This window comes from Gouania willdenowi, chromosome 13 (genome assembly GCF_900634775.1).
Source record: "Gouania willdenowi chromosome 13, fGouWil2.1, whole genome shotgun sequence".
Classification (NCBI taxonomy): Eukaryota; Metazoa; Chordata; class Actinopteri; order Blenniiformes; family Gobiesocidae; genus Gouania; species Gouania willdenowi.
This window is the reverse complement of record NC_041056.1, coordinates 26,324,368-26,346,227: the sequence shown is the minus strand read 5'-3', so window position 1 is coordinate 26,346,227 and position 21,860 is coordinate 26,324,368.

Genomic DNA, 21,860 nt, shown 5'->3' with positions numbered 1-21,860 from the left:
GAGCGGACATGGGCTCGTCTGTGAACGGTCACATTTACAGACCTTGGAGTCGCTGTTAGTTTACCAATAAACAAAAAGAGATTTGTCACTTTTATAATAAGTACTGACTAGGCCACTGGGAGTGAGGCCCAAGGCCAAGGCAGGCTGACTTGATAATACTGTATCATGTTTTTCTGCAGTCAGTGCCTTCTCCTCGCCCTTCTCTGTCTGCTCTGTTTCAGGTGGAGTGAAGCTGATGATGGCAGTTCCTGATCTGTGGTTCACGGCTGAGACTTTTATCTGTCTATCCTGTTCTGTTGGTCCTTCTGTTCACTAACCCCAACCAGTCGAAGCAATGGCTGCCACCTCTGAACCTGGTTCTGCTGGAGATTTATTCCTGTTAAAAGGGAGTTGTTTCTTCCCACTATCACTAAATGCTTGTTCATGTGGGTCTTGTTGGGTTTTCTTTTTCTTATTATGAATTTTATATTTTGATAAGCGCATTGAGATGACTTTGTTGTAAAATGCGCGATACAAATAAAGTTAAATTGAATAAGCTAGTTAGCTTGCTACTTAGCGTTCCAGGTAGGCCAACAAAGAAAAAAGGAGCAGATGATTACCTCAGAGCCAGAATCAGATGTTAAATGACAGTTTGTTGTGAAATGAAGTATCGTCCTTTCTCAGAAGAAAAAGTTCATGTTTAGTAAATCATTTCCTCTGTGTGCTCAGCTGTGCTATTTGCTGCCGGAAGTAAAAAGCTCATTCCTTCTGTGGGTGAAGTTAATGCTTGGAATTTACAAATCAGACAGTCACCAAACTTTAGAAAACATGTCCACGCGTGAACGCAGCTTGATGAACCATCAGTGGCTACAGAGACTTGAGAAAGAGGAGGAGGGCTTGATGTTATTGACGCTGGTTGTTCTGAATTCCCTAAATCTGTAAATGTAAACATTACATCACATCAGTAAGATAATCATCTTACATTAATCTACTCAGACACTAGTATTGATTTTTCCTTTGATTATTTTAGCGGCAAATGTAAGTGAGAATTTAAAATTAACATTGAAAAATGTCCAGATAACCGTAAAACTAAAATATAACTTGAATGAGTAAATGTACTACCAAACAATTGTCACTGTTGTTGCTATGTTTCAACAATGGCTGACAGCTTCTTTATTGTTCACAAACATCATAGAAAGATGCATGGGTTATGATTATGAACGACATTAACAAAGGCCAGTGAAAAGTATTTGTGAGATGAACCTCAATGTTGTTTATTTTTGTATTTACAGCAAGTAATTTTTATAGTAAATTACTTGCTGTAATTTTTTCTGTGTAATTATTCTAAATACCCCAATAAATTGGCTTGAATGCAGAGGCCAATACCTGTCAGACATTGTCTTTTATTAATGATTAATTAAACATGTTCCACTTGAATAGGCACAAGCTGCTCCCCAAAGCATGGCATTGCAGTGACAGCACAATATACGAGGCCTTCCCACACAGATGATTAAAATGAAATGGTTGAATAAATCTGAGTGAAAATAAGTTTTTAATTCCTTATTTAAACAAGTGTTTCCTTTTAAAGATCTCTGCTGACAGCAGTCACAATGCACAAAGCTCAACTCCAGCTCTACAGTTCTGTTTTTACACCAAATTAATGCAGATAAATGGCAAAAGTACAACAGGACACAGATTTTATTAGTTACACTGTTTTAAAATCTTTACTCAAGCTGTTACAAATATAAACTTTAATTTTACATACACACATTAATATTTTGGTAACTGAGTTGCTTACTAAAAATATCTCAAATTGAGGTGGGAATGTCTTCAGTTGTTGTTCTTATTTTATAATTAATCAGAGGGATGTTTTGATACTAATGAACGTAGATGATAGATTATCACAATAAAGAATTGTAGATTAGTTTACATTTTTAGTTTTGTGAATTTTGAAGATATTGATTTAAATTAACTTCAAAACAATTTAAACAATTTTTTTTTTTTTTAAACAGCTATTCTACATAGGACGCCAGCCGTAAAGAGCTCATGTAACTTAGCCCTTGCAATAAAAGTCCAATAATGTGAGTTATACTGGTCTTAATGGCGGAAAAGCTTCAAAAATACAAGTTCAGTGGAAATGCAGCAAGGCCGACAAGAACTACCCGACAGAGTACGCAAGCCCCTGTTTGCTCAGATTGATCTTCACCAGATCTTCAGCAGAGGCCTAAGTATGACCGCTGAAGACATCAAAGTTGACATTTTATCATCCCTCAGGGGAGATAGCTCCAAAATAATAAGGGATGAACTGAAGACTGCATTGGCAGACGACGTCAATGCATTGAAGTCTGAGCTACAAGCCATGCTTTCGGAAATTGCTAACAATGCTAAAGCTACACGGTCAGAGATGGATTACATGATAACCGATATTCAGGACATGAAGGACGGACTTTCTACGTGGCGACACTGCAAACTACGGTAACCGATCTCTAGAGCCAGGTGACAACTCTGTCCGACCGCTCCGAGGATATGGAAGACAGAATGAGACGCGGTAATATCTGTATAACCGGCATTGATGAGAATCCGGGCTCCAGCTCACCTGAAGTGGTCTTTAAAGTGATTAAGGCCGATGGATCGAGACATAAAGGTTGACCGCTCTCATCGTACGTTCGCCCCCAGAAACTGATGCTGCGGAGGTCCCAAGGAGAGCCCGTGTCAGAGCACCCCTGACCTACAACGGGAAACGGATTGCCATCTTTCCTGATTACACATCCCGCGTCGCCAAAGCCAGAGCTGCGTTCACGGACGTTAGGAGAGCGCTACAGAAGTCCGCTACGGACTTCTGTACCCCGCGAGGCTCAGGATCTTACACAAGGACGAGGAAAAGGAGTTTTTGGATCCTAAGAAGGCCATGGACGACATCCAGATGTTCATCATCCCCTTTTTTTCTCTCTCCCCTTCCTTTGGCCATTAACAGGATTTTACGGGGTGTAATATTTAATTTAGTTACATTTGATCCTGAGTCAATTTTAATTTAAATGTCCCTCCTCCCCTAGGCGCACAGCGCGTGCGTGCGTGTGTGTGTGCGTGTGTCCGTGTTCCATGGAAGCTTACAGTGTAAGGGCTTCTGTTGATTAAAAGAAAAAATCTATTTTTCATTTATTTTTATTCCATTTCCCAATGTTTTCATTTACACCAAACAATTGGGTTTGCTTTTAAGACTAACACCCAAATCAAGCTTGGCTCTAAGTGAGCTGCATTGAACCACTTTTTGCGAATGGCTGATACGCTTGCAAATTTCTGAGACCCTAGAGGGTTCTGAATTTTTATTTTTTATTTTACTTTAACAACCCCTATCACAGTCTGGCTTGAGCAGTCTGTGCACTTTGCACTTGGTACTGTGAGTAGGGACTAAGTCCCACTAACTGTTTTCATTGCTTTCTATTTTATTTTATGTTATTTTTTTACTTTCCCATGCAAATCAGATTTTGCAATACCGGTTTCTGTGTTCTCATCCCTGAGTTGATTTTAAAAACAGTTTGCTTTTTTTTCCAACCATGATTACTAGCTTTATTAGAGCTTCTCCCTGTAACTGTTTTAAGTATAGCCTCTACTTCTCTCAAAGCTTTTATTTGTATCTCCTCCACATAAGTGCTCATCACCAAAATATGTCAGGTGCAGGTCAACATTTCTGCCGTTCGTCCTGTTTCCCACCTCTCTCTGAAAAAGGGGAGTATCCATACTTATTCACAAACAAATTAATTTCACACCAGCATTGGTACTTAAAGATGATGAGGGGAGATATATTATGGTTAACGTCCTAATTGATGGAGTTGAAGTTTCCCTTCTTAATGTGTATGCGCCCAATGAAGACGACCCAGACTTTATTAGAACTCTCTTTAATAAGATGCAATACAGTACGGGCTTGCTATTAATGGGCGGAGATTTTAATTACGTTATATCAAAAGCAAATGGATCGACAACCTGCCTCTAATGCTCCCTTATCAAAGATGAGCAGAGTGCTTAAACACCTATCCATAGAATCAGGACTTGTGGACATTTGGAGAAGTAAATTTCCAAGTAATAGCGATTTCACATTTTATTCAAATAGACACATCTTACTCAAGGATCGACTTCTTTTTTATCCATAAAAAAGAATTACAGAGGATAACAGATATAGAGATACTAGCTATTAGCAATTACTATTTTGGACCACGCTCTGTTTAAGCTGAAATGGGATATTGGTCACAGTAAATGCTTCACTTTATCAAGGCGGAGCACAAGGAATATATAGAGATGAACTCACAACCTGGGACATCACCACTCATTCTATGGGATTGTGCTAAAGCATACATTAGGGGCCGCATTATTTATTTGCGTGTGCTAGGAAGAGAACAAGGGGGGCTAAACAGTGAGAATTGGAAGATAAAATCAAGAAACTAGAATATGAACATCAAAATCTACTTCTAAAAATGACTTCAATGAATTAAATACAGCTCGGAAAGAGCTTAACAATTAATTTTCATACAAGATTGAGGCGGCCTTAAGATTTACAAACCAAAGATACTATGAATATGGAAACCGGTCCAGTAGACTATAGCCTTCAGATTAAGAAAACAACAATCATCAAATATGGTACAGAAGATTAAATCTCAAGGTACCATGGTTACAAGGCTAGACAAAATAGCTGAAGCATTTGCAGATTTCTTTGGGATCTTATATAAGAATACAGATACTTGCTCTGACACTAAAAAAAATCCAAGAATTTCTTAAACACAAACTAAACAAGTTGTTGGAGTCAGCATCTAAAATGCTCGATGAACCAATTAAAGAGTCTGAGATTAGGCAGATTATATCTACCCTTAAAAGTAACAAAAGCCCAGGACCAGATGGATATATTAATGAGTTTTATAAAACTTTTTAAGAATTACTATCTCCCCTCCTGCTCAAAGCCTACCACAATGCATTACAGACGAAAACTATGGCATTATCATGGACTGAGGCAACCATAGTGGTAATCCACAAAGAGGAAGACCCTACTGAGTGCCAGTCTTACAGACCAATATCCCTGTTAAATACTGACCTGCACATATTAAGAGCAATTTTAGCAAAAAGAGTTAATTCATTAATCACTAAAGTCCTTCACCCAGACCAAACTGGCTTTATAACTGGTAGAAATTATGGCGATAACTTACGTCACCTGCTAAATATAAAATCACATCAAAAGAACAGATGCAGATGATGTTCTGTTATATCTGACAGAGCCTACATCAACAATACCATATCTGAAGGAGCTTATTAATAAATTTGGCTATTATTCTGGATACAAAGTGAATGTCGATATCTATTCCAGATGCTAGCTGTAGAGATCCCAAGTTCTTTTTTCAACCATTGTGACAAAATAATTTCAAAATTTGTTTGGCATAGCAGGCGTCCCAGAATAAATCTGAAAACACTACGGCAGTCAAAACAAAATGGAGGTCTAAAACTCCCACACTTCAAGTACTATTTTTCGGCAGCACAAATGAAATCCTTGTCAATGTGGTTGCAGAATGCCACACACACACGTTGGCTTAACATTGAGAAAGGCATGTGTGTAGAGCCCCTGCAGTTTCTGCCTTTTCTTGATTCACCTGTAAAAGCAATGGCATATTTGATTAACATTACGCTTCAAATATGCAATAAAATTAAGAGAGCAATAGGACTACCAAGGCTAATTTCATCTTTAACAAGCATTGGCTTGATAAAGTATTTCACAACTAACAAATTAGATACAAGTTTCAGAAGATAGGCAGATTATGGACTGCGTTACATACACCAGCTATTGGAAGTAGATAAGTTGAAGACATTTGAACAGCTTAAAAATATGACCTCCCTAAGACAGACTTTTTTCGTGTTTTGCAGCTAAAAACATTGTTGACAACACAAAATGAGTGGGACAAACTTCTAAAACCTACACCCATAGAAGAGTTTCTGATGTTTATACAGAATGGGAAGGATCATAAGAAAGTCATTAGTAAATTATATAACATATTTTTATCTATGAATGCAAATTGCGAGACAGAGATGGGGGCGGAGATAAACGTGGTCATAGCACAGGACACCTGGGAAGATATTTGTACAGAAGCTCACTCGGTCACAAACTCAAATACATGGAAATAATTCAAATGGAAGATGGTTATTCGTTTATTTAGAACTCCAGAAATCATTTCGAAAATAGGACAAAGTTATCCTAGCTCCTGTTGGAGGAAGTGTGGGACACGTGTCTAACCACACTCACACATTCTGGACATGCCCCAAGTTGAGTGTATTCTGGAGAAAATTATTTGAGGCATTGAAAGTGGTTTTCCAACAGACCATTCCACAAGACCCCTCAGTGGTGCTTCTAGGTGTAACACCCAACGGCATTAATGGTAGCGCGAGGAAATACCTGTTGAATATACTGCTCACAGCAGCACCCGACCCCCCTACTTATGATATCTGGGTTCAAAAAGTCAGAGACATCTATCATGTGGAGGAAATTACATACTTATTAAGACTCCAAAAAGATGGAGACCCGCTTTGCTTGTTTTTCAGCTGTAGTTGGTAATGTCTCCTCTGATACCTTGAGTGTTTGCACCATGTACTGTAACTGAACTCCTGGAAACTGACTATGCACCATGTGTCTGAAGATGGAGAGGATTTGTGGCATACTTCCTTTTGTTTCTACTGTTGTTGTTTGTCACTGGTACTTAAGATTTTTGTTTACCCTTGTATCTTTATATACGACTATAGGGAATTTATACATGTTATCAATATCAATACAGTGGACATGTATGCATGTAATTGTATGAATCTAAAAGAGTAACTACAATATTGTCCATTGCTAACATTGTATTATTTTGTTATATTTTCAGGTTTAACCCCTTGGGTGCCTCCGTGTTGTTATTGTTGTGTTATGTATTGCTATACTAGGTTGCTTCTCTGTTTTTGTCTGCATTGTTTTATTTTTATTTTACCTGAAGAAGTTTATAGATTCAAAGATGGGTATATAGTAGAGAAACTCTTCATTTTCTTACTGTACTGTGTTGGCTGAAAAAAAACAAACAAACAAAAAAACAACAAAAAAAACTCATGATCTTAAGTAAATTAAATGTAATCTACTTTTCACACATTATATGGTGAGACCAATTACTGGTAAATAGAAAAGAACAAGCTCCAAAAGTGAAAAAGATGTACACCTTCATAAACCAAATACCTTCCACATGAATCCAGTAACATAATTACTGTTGTTTATAAGCAGCAAGTAACAAAAAAAAAAAAAAAAAAAAAAACTTGGTTCTCTGCTTCACAAAATTATTCCACAGATAAATTTTTTTTATTTAGGTTTCATGTTTTTGTTCCATAAAAACAAAGCTGACATATTTCAAAAGCTGCTTTCGGAAGCCAAAGTATGTATTCAGTTAACAATTAGGTTGTGGAAAAAAAAAATGGAGATGAGTTTTTGCTCAATATGGAGTGTGTTTTGAAGGCCATTAGCCTAAGCATCAAGTTCAACAGGACTTAGGTATGATTTATTAAGTATTCGTATCTGACCAATCCCAGTGTACAAATGATCGCGTTTTTAAATCCGGCGGCTGAATTTGATTGTCATTAACATGATACGCCATTAAATCTTGCTGGTTCAGAGGCCCCGCCCACTGAGGTCAAACAAACACTGGCAAAGAAAAGAAAGAAAATCCTCACATCTGAGATAGAGCAAAACAAAGATGTGCTTTTTGACAGTGTGAAAGCTGGATTTAAACGTACAGTTTTTCAGCATTCCTGTACTTGCAGCGTTTTGCCATTTGCTGCTCCCCTGTCGTCCACCATATAAAAGCACTCATTTCTATGTGCAAAATCAGCTACCCGGCAGCGAGGTGACGTCTGCCCCCCTGTGCGCACTGCATACAACTTCACAGCAGAGATCCTGGAGAGACACACGTAAATATGACGTTTTATATCGAACTCAGTTGTCCATATGCTGGAGGCAATAAATATCACATTAAAATAAATAAACAACCGAAACCCTTTAAAAAAAGTATTAGTTACTGATTAAATACTGCAGTACATTTGTAAAAGTTCAAGGTATCCTTCACATCTTAAAGCATGGATGAGGTCCTGTTTCCTCCGAATAGCACTTAGTAAAGGCTGTGCTGACAGTTCCTGCTCTTCGGCTCCACAGGCTGCGCTGACACATTAAAAGACGTTTCGTTTACCATGGAATGCTGTGGAAAAACTGTTCAGGCTAAAAATAATGTTGCACACTTTCTCTGGTGTACACAGTAGAATTCCCCTGGTCCTAGGCAGAGCAGAAGCAGTGCTGCGTCCCATGTGTGTGCACTGGGTGACCCTACAGTATACGCTCCTGCTCGGATTATAGCAGAGTTTTCCACTGGGGCTATACGGTATTCAGTGGAAGGATAACCAAGAAATGTATAACGTGGGCTTTTTTGAATTTCCTTTTTTTGTTCAATTTGTTTTAATAATACGTTTTGATCTGTTTGGAATGTGTGTCTGATTATGCTTAGAGCTGAGGTACTCAAGTTATTTTCTTTAATTAAAAAAACGATTCTTATTAGCATCATATAGCATAGTATATCATAAAAGTAATCATTTCTGAAAAAAATGTATGTCTGCGTGCTGTCTGTGCCTTATAATTAATTATTTTAGTTATTAAAACCCCAAAAGACAAAGTCTTGGCAGTTACTCCCTCCAGTTCCAATCACAGGATTTAGAGAAAGGAGGGGTGAGCAGAGCCCACGAAGGAGCCTCCTCATTGGCTGCCGCGATATCCAGTGAAGCGCGTGCACGGTGCTAACACGTACCCGTGACGATGACATTTATTTTCGGCAACAAAATACAAACTAGGAGATGCTTGGATGCAGACTTCAGACTGTCAACCTATGCGTGTGAACGTTCAGCGCTCGTACGCGACTTCGTGCACTTCCAGAGGAGGAAACTGGGAGGAATTATCAGAGTGGGGGGTGGGATTTATGGTTCAAATTCAGCCTCTGTCATGGTTCAAGATTCAGTAAGTGCAGCTTTAAATGACAGTTGAGGATTATTTAATACTTTATTTTCGGTCTCAGTCGGATTTAGCAGTGCTGCACCACAAATGCACACTCAGATTTGCGTAGACGAGGTCAGACCTGATGTAAGATTTGATCGTAGCTTGGCTTAAGAGCTTTACTCTCTCCATATTTGATCATTTTATCTTCAATGAGTCATCAACAGTGTTTGATGTGATTGAAGTGTGGACACAATGCCAAAATGCAAAAAAGGTAATAGCTGGATGACTTGAAGATGAAGAAAAGTGCCAAACGCCTGATTGAGAAGTGACCATTGAAATAGATTTTTAAAAAAAAAAATGATTCTTATTTTATCCCAAAGGACTAATTGGTATCACACATGACATCACATTATGACACTAAACAAGCAATAACAAGGGTCGCACTGCATCTGGTACATAATAAATAGCTATAACCACAGAACTCCAACATCCTTGTGCCTCACTGTGAGAGACCTTGTTAAAAGTACTACAGACTGTTAATCTTTCTGACGTTATAATGCTTGTACTGTAGTTTTACACAGCATAAAGAGTTTTGGGCAAAATGAAATCACAAGGGTTTTAAAAACTAAATCTGAAACCTTATATTACAGTCAGAAACAGCAAACTCTCCCACAGGAACTTGGTCTATGTGAGGAAATCTTGCATTACTTTCACCTTTTCACACATCCTCAGGTTTTTCACTTTTTTTTACTTCCAACAAAGCTTTTGCATTCTGCATAATGCTTCACTTGCCAGCTCAATGTGGAGCCATTTTTTTTTGGTTTTTAGTGTTGTTTTAGTGTTGCGGTTGATATCTGCAATTCAAATATTATAGAGAGGGGAAAAAAAAAACACATTATTTGAACTGGGTTTTCTGACTTGTTCTTTATGAAAATATATTCATCCTTCTATCTTCCAACCCACTTACTCCTTTTCAAGGTCACGGGGTATGAGAAACGAGTACATTCCAATTGCAACTTTCAGGTTATCCGTAAAAATAAAAATTAAAAATCTGCTTTGCTTGTATTAACAAATACAGTGTACAGTGTACAAAATGTATGATACAAAGAATTGGCATTACTCTCTGAAACAACGTGGGAGTTTACTGCTTAGAGCAGTTGAATATTGAACTATAATCAAACCATATTTAACAATATCATAAACAATATTCTACTAACTCTAGTGGGCTGTGGAGGTTCGGGTCACCGGTTTAAATCCAACCTGGTCCATAAATGTGGGATGTTGAGTCCCTCAAACATAACGGCTCATGCTGTACGATACTTTTGATAAAAGCGTCTGGTAAATGAAATTATAATCATAACATCACAGATACTGCTAAAAATATTTTTTTGGTATTTAGAAATAAAACTTAATTTGTGTTGAAGCACACAAACCTTAACAATGTATGCCATTATACTCAACAAGATACATTTTGGCCATTTCTTTTCTGTATTTCCCAAAAAGACAAAAAAGAACTCCTTACTTCTGTCTCATAGTGTTGATTTTGAAACTAAAATTTGTATGTTACCTGCCCAACTATTATACATTTTACCCATTTTTGGTTGAGTTAAGGTGTTTTTAGGTGTGAAATCACAGAAACTAATTACAGTTGCCCATTATCTTTATGAGCTCCATATTGTCTCTTCAAAGCAATGTAATTAAAAAGGCATTGGAAAACAAGGCTTTCTTGAGAACGTTCACTGTGTATAAAATAAACTGGCCAGGTAAGTTACCATTTATATGTGCAAATGTAGTATTTTTTTTCTTCGATATAGGGACTGCAAATATTCATACAACTAAGACCTTTAAGATTTAACTATGAGTAACTTTGAGTTTTAATTATTGGAGATCTTTTCTAAATTCAAAGTGACTTAGCAGCTTCATCTTGATCTTTAAGTCTTAAAATCAGCATTTTAATAGTGATTTAACATCATTTATAGGCCTGTTGTGGTGATTGTATATGTGCTTTTGTATGTTTTTGTGGTGGGGTTTTAGCATCTTTATATTTTAGTGCATTGATTATATTATCTTATGTAAAAGCCTTAAAGGGGACATATCATGCTAAATCCACTTTTTTAGCCCTTAAATGGATTTTGATGTATATTTAGATTGTTTAGAAGCACAGAAAAGTTCAAATTAGTCTCTTCGGGTGCTCCGTTGATATCTTTATATTCTGTTTTGGTCATATTTTTCAATCTTTTTCGATTCTCCATTACGTTTTTTGAACAATAATGTCAGTGGAACTGCCAAATTAGGACATCGACTCCAGGTCCAACACTTCAAACAATCCGCCATTTTTATTTCTCGCTTTTATTTTGTAGTCCACGCTCAAGGATGCAGAAGTTACGAGAGGATAAGTCAAAATGTTCGGTTGTTGGATGTAGTAACCCACACGCTTCATTACACCATCTCCCAGAACCTTTTCAAAGTGCCTGGTTGAGTTTTATTTTTCACAGAAATGTACCCACATCTGTGGGTACGGTCATTTTTGTGTGCGTGAAGCACTTCAAGAATGACTGCTTCAGCAACCTCCGCCAGTATAAAGAAGGATTTGCCGAAAGACTTTGTCTGATTGAGGGGTCAATTCCTTCTATCTTTGGAGACGACGAACAGAGCACTTCGGTAAGCTGTAAATAACGCTAAAAAGTGTGATAAGACGTCCCTGTCATTGTTTTGTTAGCATTAGCAGTTGCACCGTCTTCATATGTTAGCGCTTTATGCTCGTTTTAGATCCTTGATGATATGGCCTACGTGATTTAATTTAAGTCTAAAGTTTTCATTAGTCATTTCATTTTGCCGTTTTTGTCTCCGAAAAGACTGTATTAAAATGCATTTCGTAACGTTAGCGTGGCGCTAGCGTTAGCTCGGTGGTTGTGTTAGCTCACTTGATAGGGTTCTGCAGGTTCATCATCTTCATTTTCATCTCGCTCCGCCGGGTCCGACTCTGGCTGTAACATGTAAGGCTGGATGGACAAGTCTAACGTTGTTGACAATGTGTAAATAACGTGTGAATAAACTTTTTCTGCACCACTACATAGCCATATCTCTTCTATCAAACTACAAAAATGGCCGAGCAGGAGTTGAACCTGGAGAAGTGTCTCATTTGCATTTAAAGAGACCGCACCAAAACGAGTTGTTCTCAGAAGCACATCAGAAAAGGGGTAGAAAAGGGGCCTGGGGAGCTATAATAATGAGGAATTCAGACCCAAGCATTGCAGTTCCGCTTTATATAGACCACAACTGTATGATTTATATGTAAAAAGGAAGGATTTAAAACCATGATATGTCCCCTTTAAGGGATAAGAGTTCAATTTTAGCAATAGCTATAAACTCTTTAAACAAAACATCAGTTACATTCACAGAATTATATAAAATTGTATTGTAATACAACCTAACTCTAACACCAGATTTTCACTGGATGCTTGACCGCTCCATTACATCTCCGTGCTCCACTGTCTGTCAATCTCCACCGGCTCCGACTGTGATGTGTGCTGTTGCTGCTCCGCCGGACAGGAAGTCTACCTTATTCACGTGTAATCACGTGATATAACGAGTTGTAGAATCTATAAAGAGAATCAAAAAAACATATAAACAATTAATTGTGTCCGTTGAGAAAATCAGAAAGTTATCGACTCCACCCTGCCCTGTATATCCTCTGTTTTTGTCGAGATTATTGTGAATAAACCACGGATATGTGTAATATTATGAGAAATACGATCCACTGCCGCCCTGTCCAGGGTGTACCCCGCCTAGTGCATAAAGAAAGCTGGCAATAGGCATCAGCAGACCCTGCTACCCTGAAAAGGAGCATGCAGGTTGGAAAATGGATGGACATATGATCTGCCTTGAACACGGGGTATTTTATTTTGAAAATAAACCGTATTTTTTATGAGTCTGTGCATGACTTCCTGTCCCACACAAGCTTATCTTTGCTGAATCGTGCTCTGGCATCCGTCAAAAATAAAACCTCTGCATATTTATTGCGGAGGGCGCCGTCCCGCCATGAATCACCACATACGCTGGCGGTGGAAATTGACACACTGACTACAATGGGAACGTATCAGCTCCGCCACCATGAAGCAATGGATACACAGCCGTTACGCATGTAGTGGAGAATGGGGGTTACCCTTATCACCTGCATGGGTGTGAAGATTCATTGACAGGTAATAGGAAAACTTGATATGTAAACATTCATCCATCCAATTCCTGACCTGCTTGATCCTGTTTTCAGAGTCAGCTGGTGCCTATCTCCAGCTCTTTGATAGACACACAACCAATCACACTTACATTTACTCCTATAGGCAATTTCAAGACTCCAAACAGTCAAGATTTTGGATTGCTGGAGGAGGCCGGATTACCTGGAGGGACCCATGCAGCACAGGGAGAACATGCAAACTCCACACAGAAAGGACCCAAGAACCTTCTTGCTGTGAGGCAAATGGGTTAACCACTAACCCAACGTGCGCCATATATGAAACATTTTATTAATTGTTAACTACATACAGTATGTGTAAGTCAAATACAATTCAATTACAAATTACACCATAATTGTGACACGATTGCAATTTTAATAGACCCCAACCCTGCATACAGGTAAGATGCATCTGGACCCGGCACAGAGTGATTGCCACTTGAGAGAATACAGTTACATCACATGACGCCTTTTCTTCCTCATGGGAGTCTGCTATGCATCATATAATTGAGTAGCTCATAAATGTGGGACTTACACGTGGCACCCTTCTTCATGTGAGGCGAGTTTGTGTTACGCAACATTGAAAGCATTTTAATAATAGGATCACAATAGAGTGGGGAAAAGAGACACAAAAAGGGTATTAGGGTAAAGATTATGGACTTGGCAGAGTGTGAGCTGGAGGCTGTCAGATATGCCCCCTTGGAAGCTAGGTGCTGATTAGCATACATGTTTGTCTAAAAATAGTCCTAATCCATGGCTGAAGGGCAAACAAACAAATCGCAGCATGTGCACTTGTGTGTTGCGTGTGCCGTAGGGAGAAGTCATACAACTTATTCATCCCCTGTGAATTATCTCATGGTAACGTCATCACGTGGAGTTTTTAGCTGAAATTACCTGCAACTGCCATTTGACGAACAGTTCATCACCTTTTTTGGAATGTTTACTATGCTGGTTGTGACAGAACACACTGCAAATGACTGCAGGCTTCGGAGGTACCAGGGGAATCTGCTAAAAGGTCACAGGCAAAACAAGTAGCTTGGCTGGAGGGAGGACATGCAATGACAAGGAAGCACGTGTTGAAGATGCAAAAAGCTTCTGGGACTTCCAATCCTTGACACCCGTCGCTTTAATTTGCATAAAAGAGGAGTTTTTCCCTCAGCGGGTCGACCTGACTGACATCCTGTAAATGCATAAAGGAACTAGCAATAATGTACACACTTGATGTGATTATAGAATGACTCGTAAAGAATGTTCGCTTATGCATGAGGAGGCAGAATAGACAGCAGTTCATGGATGCATGCTAATACCAGTACCCAAAGGACACAATAGCCCATGGTTGAAAATGCTTCCGTTTAATACTGTTTAACACATTACAGTTTAGTCACATCCATGAATATTTGATATTTTCCTCCAAACCTAAAGAGCCCACAGAGGCAGAAGCAACTGTGTGCTGTAGAAAGAGTAATTTATTAAAGGCTATATCAGAATGTCTTTGGTGGCAAAGTTGTACATCAGGCCTTACACACACTTAAATTTGATGATTTAGATGTTAAAATGTGTATAGATTTTTAGCAAAAATCCTAGCATCCACATGTATTAAGATATTTAGATTTTGCTGATATTTAAGGGAATCCTCCACTCTTTTTACAAATCTGTCCTAAAACCTTCAAAATGGATTTAATAGCAGATCTTTGCCTTACAAAACACATTATTATGCACCACATTTATTTAATTGTCTTTTAAAATGGGACTACTTTACATTTTTAGAGCCTGTGTTCCTCCATCTTGAAATCACGTGATTGATGATGTCACATGGCCCCACTGCCTGTAAACATACCATTGTTTTCTATTGAAGTGAAGCATTCAGTCTGCTCTTTAGATCATTTGGCAGCTTTTTCAGTCAAAATGACAACTTGTACTGCTTTTGGTTGCTCTAAAAAAAACCAGGAAAAGTTAAACATGTCGAAGTAATCCTTTTTTGTCAATCGAAACAGGATAAAAAAAACAGTTTTGACTTGAAAAAAATCTGTGGCCACAATGGGCGACAGTTCTAATCTTTGCTGTTTGGTTGTAGGCAATGAAGCAGAGAAGAAGAGCTCTCCTAAGGGACCTTTACTCTCCCTTAAATAGTGCATGACTGACACTCTGATGGTTGAAGTTAGAGTGTAATCATGGATTGTTGAAGGCAAGATTGGAAGTGTTTTTGGGTGGGAGTCCTTCAACCGTTACATTGATATCTTTAACTTTTCCTGATTATTTAGAGCAACCAAAAGCAGCAGAAGTCGTCATTGTGTCTGAAAAAGCTGCTAAACGATCTAAAAAGCAAGCTGAATGCTTCACTCTAATAGAAAACAATGGGACGATGCATTTAAAAGATTTTATGTCAAACTTATAAAAACAGTGGAGGATCCCTAGATAGCTTGCCAGCACTACTTGCAAAACGTTTGAATTTCTCTCTCACCAGCTCACTATCATGACACCTTTTTACAATTCGTAACAATAACTGCCCTTCTGATTCCAATTGTGTGACTGTGCTGCTTGAATAAGTTGTTTCTTCTAGAGTGGAACAGCCGTCCACAGGTAGGAGGAAAGCACTCCTTCCTGTTCTCGTTTTGTTTTGGCGTGTGGGAGGGAGAGGGGTCGTGAGGGTTACCAACTCAATGAGGAAGAGGGATTGATAGAGAGAGTGAAACAGAAGAAGAGGATAAATATAGACATTTCAAACTCATCCACACAAACAAAGTTACTTTCCCACGGTTTCCATCCATTTACGTATCCATCCTTCCTGTTTTTGGAGTCATTTTGATTATTTTAGTTCTTTTTTTGTATATTTTTTTATTGTAATTTGGTATATTTCTTCTGTAACTTTGTATGTTTTTATTAAGTCATTTTGTGCATTAACACTGGAGGTTGTATGTGGCCACCAGGTCGGCAGTTGCCTATGTCTGGACTAGTTCAGGGTTACAGTTAGGTTACCATTTAAACCTCTGAAATGTCTAAAAGAACTGGCTACATTTGCTGTAATTGTCTGCTTAATGTGAACCTTCCACTCTCTTCATACAACACTTTGATTTTCTTCCAATAAAATAAACTTTGCACCAGCATGCATATAAGAGGTCTTGCAGAGGTTGAATTTCTATGCGAACAAAGGGATTCCAGGTTACAGATATCCTAGACAAAGCTTACAGATTCCTTTATTTAAAGCCATTGAGTGGGACTATTGATTTCTCTCTATTCATTGATGTGGGATCTTTCTATTTGCACAGACCTCTCTTGCTTTCTCCTACACACTCGATTCTTCTTTCATGGGCTTTACTCTGCTTCCATCATCATCTCACCACTGCTAGAGTCTCTTTTCTAACACTTGATACTGCAATGCTAAGACAGCTCACATGGAAGCTTTCAATAAATGGTAAATGAGAACCAATCCTATCTTGAGGAAGATTTGTTAAGTTGCCAAAGTTGTGATTTATCAAAGCACAAACGGGAAGGAATTCTCAGGGACATCCATCATATTCTTTAAGCCTCAAACTCACTTACTGGAGGCTGTAGTCCAGCATGATTAATATACAATACTATCCTCCGACAACACTTGAATCTGTAGATACGAGATATGAGTCTGTTCTTACAAAAACAGGCAGGACTGCATCCTTTAAGGTTGGGATACATTGTGCGATTTTTTTTCAATCGTTGTACTCAGCTCTAGCTCAAACTGTGCGATGCATGTTCTGACTGCTCACACTGTACGTCCATACACGACACGTCGGGGTCTTGTTTCTGGAAATGCAACGTACAAATTACAAGAAGAAGAACTCTGAAGCGCCAACATTAAAACAGCTTTAAAAAAGAAAAGACGGCGATGTGATGGACCAGGAGCTAGCTGGACAGATGTGCGGTTTTTACAGCGGTCCTACGGTGTTCGGGCATGCGCAGTGTGAGAGTTTAAGGGAAGCCGGTCCGTGGCACTGCTTCAACAGTGAGATACCCTCATGAGGAGCGACTGGATTTCAAACATCTTTGATTTCCTTACGACCATACGATTGCTGATCAGGAGCTGGTCGTCAGGTGTTAATTGCTTCTCGTGACCCCATGTATACGACACGATGCACGACACACGATCTAGCAAAGACTCGCACGATCCCACGAAATAGACGCAAAATGGCTCAAAATGGGCTAAAAATCGCAGTGTATGCCTGCCTTTAGGGACCGAGTTTGAAAACATCATTTCAATTCCCGCAACTTGTAACATGGGATCTCCATCGTCAGACTCATATTCAACAGAGGCTTCGATTAAGTGAGACATGAAGAATTTGTCGACACCTCAATGATCTGCAACTGTTCTTGAAGGAAATATGATAAAATGGTTTCTAAGGTGTAATCTCTTTTCACTTTGAGCTCTCCAAGTCTATTCAAAGTTTGCAGGTTATTAGTTTTCCCCTAAAACTATTATTTATTCATTGTAAGCTTTGCACAGAACTAACATTTTATGGTTATTACTAAAAGAGTGTGTCTAATGTTATTATGTTTTACCCACGAAATTGAGCTCTTAAATCCAGGCTGTGATGAATCAAAACCAAATGAATGAACACAAATGCATTAAAGCTCATAATTTTGTTAAATAGCCAAAAATCAGTTGGAAATATTAAGTCCACACTCCATTTTTTCAATGAACTCATGATTCAGTTCATGTCTCACTGCAGTATTAATGAAGAAGTAAAGGTTCCCTTTGATGCTAAAGGGTCATTGTTAATTATTCCATCCTTGAATGCTCTATTGGCTCGTACAGTGTGAAACAAAGCCTTGGGTGACAGATAGTGCCTGGAGCTTTGGTGAAATCACAGACGCACACATTTTGAAGCAATTAATACATTTTAGCTGTGGTTTCAAACACACACACATATTAAAAGCACCAAGTGTTTTGCGCCGAAAGGTGTCGTTTTTGTTATTTTGACTGCGGTCACAAATTTTGCTAGCAAAAAAAGAAGTAATTTCAATGTCATTTAAAGGTGCATAGAGCAAGATTAAGAAAAAAACTCCATAGGGACACAACGGTCATTAGTGTAACTGCAGTCATCAGTCAAGCCAGCGCGGGAGCGTGTGTGAACTCTTTTTAGCAGCGCAGCAAATACTGTGACTGGATACCCGTCCCATGTCCGACGGGATCAGACGGGTCGGGTGGTCGGGTTCGGTCACATAGTGTCCTCATTGCACGCAGCGTTCTTTCCATTCCTGCAGCAGCAGTAGAAGTGAGTGCAGCTTCAGCACTGCAGGCAGGATCATGGAGCAGAGGAGGACAGCCTTAAAGCCACAATTTCTATATTCCTAGCTTTTATATATGGATTATGTAAATAGATCCACTGGGTCTCTTGCCCTGTTTGTTTTTGACGTTTGTCTGTTGCATCGTGTGGGCTTAACACTACTAAAACAAACGTCAATTTGTCATTTGTATGAGGAAAAAAATGTCGGGTTTGGGTTGAACAAAAAATGCATCCCAATCCGCACTCCAACTGTGACATGGCTATTTATATACTCGCCATTTACTGTTTACTGCAAGACTTCTGCGGAGGAACCAGTAGTTTGGTCCACCACGCTTCTCTTCTTTCAGTCTCCAAGAGTGGACGCCTCTCTAAGCCGTCGAGAACGTGCATCAGCATCATTTGACGCCACGTCCGCAGGATTACGCTGGAAATTAGGGTCAGGAATTGCAGCACAGAATGCATCACAGAATGCATCACACAGTTTGTTCAAGGCAATAAGGGGCATCCTTTTGGTTTTCAACGTTTCATCACCCATTAGCATTAATAGACCTAAAATGTATGTTTATTTTTTCACAAATCTTGCCCTATGTTCCTTTAATAATAATAATTAAAAAAAGAATTCAGGGTTAAACAAATATGGTTTTAGTCAGTGAGCCAGCTGAGGTTTTAAATTGTAGCATATTTATCCATATAATTATTGTTTTTTATGATTATCATATTGATCCCTTCTTATCCTGATTAATTTCATTTATGTGCATCATCGAAAAAAATCAAAGCCATTCAAAGGAGCCTCTGTTTACTGCTGGTTTTAAAGGAAGCAGATGTGTCACTTACTTTTATAAAAGGATACATTGACCACCCACTTTTTCAACATATACTGGAATGCAAATTGTGCAGCTTTTTTTCCCCCAAGCATGATTGACCAGACTTGTTATACTCAACTCAGAAAGTTGTGAATATTTTCCTTTTTTTTTTTTTTAGATCTCATGCACTAAAATGTGTCACCTCGCAGCTTGTGATTGGTTTGGTTATCCTGTGTGGAGCTGCATTACATAAGGTTCTGTATGGTCTGGCAGCTTTTGTTCAGACACACACACACACACGTACGCACACACACACATTGCCGAGAAAGTAGAATTCCATTCCAGATTCTGTGCATGGCAGCAGATTTCTGGGTAAGAATGGCACATGCTTTACAATAAGACGGAGAGAGGGATGACATAAATAAAACCTTCTGATTCCAGTGGGAGATGCAAGTGAATGAAAATGAAATAAAAAAAGCATTACTGTGCCATGTGAGATTATATAATTGCAATAGGGGGATGTGCTTGTTGAAGTAGGACAATTGGTATGATTGGATTGCCTTCTTAGACTGTGGCTGAATGCGTTAACCAAATGTTGACAGATCTTATTTACATCACACTACATGCAAAAAAAAAAAAAAAAAAACAGAAAAGCATAAGGTTTTACAAGTGTGTTATGTCACGGCACAATTCCTCCAACCTGCTTTTACACTGGGGCTGTTCTTCCTTATGCAGGATGTTTTATTCTGACTACACAGTTGTTAATGGTCCATGTGCTTCTTTCTTTGTCATAACCTTGCATTATTTAACACAGGAGGGAAGAGTATTAGTTAGCCATAGAGAGAAACGAACAGTTGCTAGTTATTCCTGCTGTAAGGTGTTCATCTGGTTGAGAACATGCAGAGTAATCCCCTCGTTTCTAGTCAAAGGAAGCTGCTGAAAATGTCGATATAGTTTATAGATTCCTTTTTTTGTTAGTTTGTGCATTGTTTACTCCTGTCTTGAGGATGTGAGGTGGGATTTATTCCCTTTTGCATTTACACGCACTTGTCTTTAGTACCTATTTTAAAGCAGTGTTCATTGTCTCTATTATTTTTAGCCTCGTGTATTATTCAGATGTGAATCTAGTCCTGTCAGTTTGCCCTTCCAAACGTATTACCTTGACAAAAATAGGCTTGACAGTTAAGAAAAGGAATTAGGTGATTAATATTTTTGTGCTCTTTCTCTCTTCCTCCCTCTCTCTTTCTTTTTTTTTTTTTTTTTATTATTTTCTGTTCAGCTGTATTTTCCATGAACAGGTGTGATTACCACTGTGGCTTCAACAGACTCTTCTTAGTTACACAATGTATGTGAGAGTCAGGGTTGGGATTATTTACATTTTTCAATTACAATTACGTCTTCAATTATCCATGTTAAATTACAACTCAGTTATGAAAAGGGTAACCAGCATTTTTTTCCAATTAAATTTACAATCACAATTATTATTTTGCCACGGAAAGTCAATTACAATTACGTTTTCATTTACTAAAGTTCAAATTCAATGAATCACAATGACAAAAAATTTCATAAATAACCCCATGTGTTAGCTTCCTGTTAGCATCTCTTATGATAACGGGTCGGTTTTGACCCATGTCTTAGATCAGCTTTAAAATACAGCGTTTCGTTAAAGAGTTATTGATGCTGGAAGTTCGAACCTGTGAATATCTGCCAACTTTACTAAACAGTGTTACGGTTCATATAGTATCCAGATAAACTGGTGACTGGGCGGACTTTTGCTCCTGTATGAAAAAGAAGCAACGCATAAGTCACATTACTGATGAATTGAAATATTATTAAAACATAAATAAATCAAAACCAAAAAATGGATGTTATGTAAAACATGCACATGATATGTGGAACCAGAGGTGGTGTAATGAATCTACTGCTGCTCCTCGTTTCTTGTAATCAACTTCCGTCTGTGTTGACGGCTGCTGTTCGCGGTATTTATAACGTGAAAATAAACATTGTATTGCCCTCAAAAAAGCTGTAATTGTTTTGGCAAAAGTGTCAAATGGTAGAAATTCTAACATCTATTGTTCCTCACATTTGATAGTCAGTCACCAGTTCATCTTGATACCATTTGGACCGTAACAATGTGAAACAAAACATGAGCAGCTTTTTAGGAGCTAAAACATCCGCAGACTGAATGAAAACAGGAGCAGGACCAGAAAACTGCTGAAATAAATCCTAAACAGTCCTATTGTGTGAGGAGACCTGGTCCAGGACCTGTGGAGGGAAACCAGGTGCAGTGGACTTGTCTTCTCGCTCTAATTTTCTCTTAATAATCCAAATATCTCACAAACAGAACAAGTTTAAAAAAATAAAAAATAAAAAAAAAAAAAAACTGAAAGAAAACAGAAAAACGCTGTCTGGACTTTGGTTTTTCTGTATTTCTGTTTTGGTTTTAAATCAGTAAAACAAAATAACCACACTGTTTATTTTTGTTATTTTGATTTGGTTTTAAAACAGAATATACAGATACTCAAGAGAACTGAAATCTAGTGGAAAAACTTGATACGAAA